Genomic DNA, 4,872 nt, shown 5'->3' on the forward strand with positions numbered 1-4,872 from the left:
AAAATATTTATCTAAATGATTTCTATGTTGACTGTGTATATAAACGTATATTTGTGTCGTATACATTCGTAATTCCGACGCTTCGTTATTCCGAAGGTTCGTTAATCCGAAAGCGAAATAGGATTCGTTGTTCCGAAGGTTTGACAATCGAAAACGAAATGAGGTTCGTTGTTCGGCGAAGGTTCGCTAATCCGAAAACGAAATAAGGTTCCTTGTTCCAAAGGTTCGTTTATCCGAAAACGAAAAGAGGTTCGTTGTTCATTTTCGTTTTGGACTATAGAACCTTCGGAATTACGACTCTCATTTCCTTTTCGGATAAACAAACCTTCGAATTATGCACAAATTTCGGATTAACGAACCCTTTTTCGTTTTCGGAAAACGAACATCGAGGTATAGGCAATTTACGTGTTTCGGAATTACGAACCTTCGGAATTACGACCCTTCGGAATTACGAAGTGTAACCTATTTGGGTTTTATATAAGGTATTCATGTTTCTAGCTATGCCATGTAATATTGAAGCATGCATGATTGACGATATTTTGTTTTTGTCTATTATTTTTGTACATATCACTCTCTTCATTTTCCTTCGCACCCCCTCTCTCTCCCTCCCTCCCTCCCTCCCTCTCTCTCTCTCTCTCATCCCCGGTTGCTCATCCCTCTTTTATTTTATTTTTTCCATGAAATATTTACTCCAGCCTCCAGGTTGGAAATAATATGATTTGTACAGATAAATTTAAAAAAATCAGACAAACGTAAAACTGAAAATTTAATCAAAATCGGACAAGGAATAACAAAGTTATTAAATTAAATAATTTATCTGGTGAAATCGTTCTAGCCATGTCTTCATAAATATTCAATGAACAAACTGATGATGTCATATCCCCACTTGTTCTTTTGTATTTTATTATATGAAATCAAGTTTATTGAATTATTTTCATCCAAGAACTGAAAAACTTGATTCACAACTGAATAGTGCTTTAGATACTTATTGTAGTTCCCATCCACAATATACAGCCCGGTGCATATCTTTTAAAATTCACAACTCCAATATCATAAATAAATATACCCAGACGCGTCGATCCTGGGGAGCAGGGGGGCGATCGCCCCACCAATGAAAATATTTTTTTTTTTGGGGGGGCAAACATATCATTTTGCCCCCCCCCTCAATAATTCCGGATATGCATAAAAAAACATGATTGCAATGTTCAGCAAGCGAGATTGAGATACACAACTCGTCCTTTATTTAAAATTGTGCTCAAAATGTCCACTTTTCAGTTTGGAATATAAACATTTTCAGCTCGCGCTTCGCGCTCGCATCATTTCTGTAGCTAAAACCCATAGTTTTCACGATTAAATAGGTGAATGTAAATGTCCCGTTTTTTCAGTTCTAAGCCTCAAAAGAACTCCTGCTTGGATTTGCTTTTATCTTTTCTTGGATATATATCTTGTTCTTTATCAAAAGCGTCCATTAAACTGTCATTTTTTTTAGATCGAAATATCAAAATTTTCAGCTCGCGCTTCGCGCTCGTATTAATTTGTTGGTGAGATACGTGTCTCATGAGTCATATATACACACACATATATATATATATATACGTGTGTGTGTGTGTGTGTGTGTGTGGGTGTTTTGGGCGCATTTGGAACGTTAATGATTTTGCCCCCCAATCCGAAAACGGATCGACGCCCCTGAATATACCCATAAAACAACCCCTTGTTATTGATGAAAATAATGCTTTACCAGTTCACCATCTTTGCTTGTGATTTGACAGCCGGCGTACCGTGAAAAATCGATTGTATTTGTTTTTTTGTTGTTGTAAGCTGCGTCATGATAGTTAAACTTCCAATATTGTAATTACTAGAGAGCAGAGTTCGAACTTATAACACCCTCATTCTACATATAGAGCAAACTTCTTCATAACCTTATCATTATCTCATTCTCGAGATGGGCTGTGAGAAGCTTCTTGTAGTATTTATTATCTGCATGGTGATGTCACCATATCATTGCTTTAGTTTGTCGAGAATGAGAAGATCGGGTGAGTTTTTCCGCATACATTCGTAGTTCCGAAGCTTCTTTATTCCGAAGGTTCGTTAATCCGAAAACGAAATTAGGTTCGTTGTTCCAAAGGTTCGTTAATCCGAAAACGAAATGATTAACGAACCTTATTGTTTTCAGACTAACGAACCTTCGGAACAACGAACCTTATTTCGTTTTCGGATTAACGAACCTTCGGAACAACGAACCTTATTTCGTTTTCGGATTAACGAACCTTCGGAACAAAGAACCTTATTTCGTTTTCAGATTATCGAACCTTCGGAATAACGCCACAAATGTTCGGATTAACGGACCCTTTTACGTTTTCGGATTAACGAACATCGAGGTATAGGCAATTTACGTGTTTCGGAAATACGAACCTTCGGAATAACCTTCGGAATTATGAAGTGTAACCGAGTTTTCATGTTCAATTTCATCAATATTTATTAAAGAGAGAGCGAATAATGTGTGCACAGTTGTCTCTCGTCGACTGAGTTAAAAAATGATATTCTTTTTCATGTTTTCGAGATAATATTAGTATCATCCAGGCGATGCAGATGAGGACTGAACCTCGAACTTCCGCCAAAAGATATGGCGATCATATTCCTTTTCAACACTAAGAAAAGGGATAGGTCAAAATAACAAATCTGTTTGTGGATATTGTGTTCGAACGACAAAAATGATAAAAACCAATTACTTATTGATTAACATCAAGCATAATTTTGGATGGTATTGACCAAATCTTTCGGTAGGACACGTACGTCATTTTACACCAACAGATTGGCTACCTTGACCAATTCTTTTTAGCTGTCCATCTCACAGTTTAAAACCTTCTTAAAACTGACCATATTCTCGATCAGGAATGGCTTAGTTGTGGGTGGAGTCAGCATGGTCATGATGGTCAATGAAGTTGCACAGAAGTTTCGCGTTGCAATACCAACTGCTTCATAGTTTTTGTGTTATAAATTGCTTCAGGTTATATGTCATATAGAATGTTATTATGTTTCATACCCCATGTACCCGGTGTCAAAACAAATTCGATTTGAATACGCAGGAAACGGTGTGCTATAGAAACCAACGGCGGATCCAGGGGGGGGGGGGCAAAGCCGGTCCGTGCCCCCCCCCCCCCATTGAGAGGCACAATTAAAAAAGTGAAGACCTTTTTTTTGCTTGTCAAAATTTTCCTTGGGAAAATGTGCCCCCCCCCCTGCGGAAAGTCCTAATTGATTCCCCCCCCTGCTAGAAACATTCTTGATATGCGCTTAATGTTTTCCCCCAGCGCGCGCGACGTACGGATAATTCAAGAACAGAGATATTGTAGATATTGTCAAAAAATGATGACAAAGAACAGCTGGGTAGGGCTTCTGTCGAAAATTGGAGAACCAGAAAAGTAGTTTGTATATATATATATATATATATATATATATATATATATATATATATACAGTGCGTATCAAAAAAAAGTACACTTGGAAAAAATCCTGTAAAATTATACATTTTTAATATCCTGAAGAATTTTAGACATTTTAACATTGGTACAGATCATGAAAAATGAAATGTAAACCCCCTTTAAATGATAAAAACTTAGTGAAAAAATGCTGGAGATGTCTGATATAAACTTTTGTTCAGACTTAGTTATGTCCTCAGATTCAGCTGGCACAAAAAGGGTAGTAAAGGTTGTGCTTACTTAGTGTTGAAATTTCAATTTGGGGGGCAAAATTGTTACAAAATGCTTGAATGTATCCATTTATTACAAATGACAAAAAGTGCAATGGGAAATGTATGAGAAACGTTTCGCAGGGTAAGTTTGATTTCGCCCTTTCCCCTTGACACAGCGTGAAAACGAGCATTCTGCGCAAACAAACAGATTTCTGCGAGCTTTACAAAAATGGACAGTGCTCACTCAAGTGTAACATTCTGTCAAAACTTTTACTTTCATTGGATAGATGAGACCCAAACCCAAGACTATATGTGAAAATATTACCCACACGTTGTATATTTTTAAATTCCCAGGGCTTTTTCAAAGTGTAAACTTTTTTTTGATACGCACTGTATAGCATTTATGAGGCGCTGAATTATCTAGTTGCCTATTCAATATGTTCAATGGCACACTATATATTACCCCGGCGCTAAAGGCGCTTGGTGCATTCAAGGAATTCATCCTGCCGGGTACCCATTCACCTCGCCTGGGTCGAGTGCAGCACGGTGTGGATAAATTTCTTGCTGAATTAAGGAAAACACGCCATGGCTAGGATTCGAACCCACGACCTTCTGTTTGAAAGACGAGAGTCAGAACCACTAGACCACGACAAGCCCATTTGGAAATTCCTGGATCCGGTCCCTAATACAGAGTATATTCCCGCTATTTATTCCCGCTTTTTATTTTTTCTCAACAGGACCTCCCGCATGCCCTCCAGGTGTACTTGAAGTGTACTGTTTAGTCGACCCTTGTGCGACTGTGACGTGTCTAAACGGTTTTGCATGCAGGACAAAAGTGTGGAAGCTGTGATGCTGAGTGCGTCCGACGCAAGGACCGGGGCAACTAGCCCATGTAACCAATGACCTATCAAGAATAGCTCCGATAGTTAAACCACATGGACCCGTCGAGCAGTTATAACAGGAAGGCAAAAAATATTCATTCGACCCAATCCGTTTCAAATTATTTTGATTTGATATAGCTGATGGACGAAAGTGTATTAATACGATTTGAAATATAACACTGATTCTAGTAACTACTGAACTTCCTTTGCCCAAATCGGGAAGATATATCAATGATTTCGGAACTACTTTAGACTGGCGGAAGAATTGGGGCTATTTTACTGTTTCAGCTCGGCGATGAA

General features: G+C 38.2%; 1 long non-coding RNA gene across 1 annotated transcript; it reads left to right on the top strand.

Moving 5' to 3' along the window:
* Nucleotides 1-1,913: 1,913 nt before the first annotated feature.
* LOC121405673 lies at nt 1,914-4,649 on the top strand. Its single transcript, XR_005968679.1, has 2 exons — nt 1,914-2,033; nt 4,429-4,649. It is a non-coding gene; the product is annotated as an uncharacterized LOC121405673 (long non-coding RNA).
* The last annotated feature ends 223 nt before the right edge of the window (nt 4,650-4,872 follow it).

Source organism: Lytechinus variegatus, chromosome 19 (genome assembly GCF_018143015.1).
Source record: "Lytechinus variegatus isolate NC3 chromosome 19, Lvar_3.0, whole genome shotgun sequence".
NCBI lineage: Eukaryota > Metazoa > Echinodermata > Echinoidea > Temnopleuroida > Toxopneustidae > Lytechinus > Lytechinus variegatus.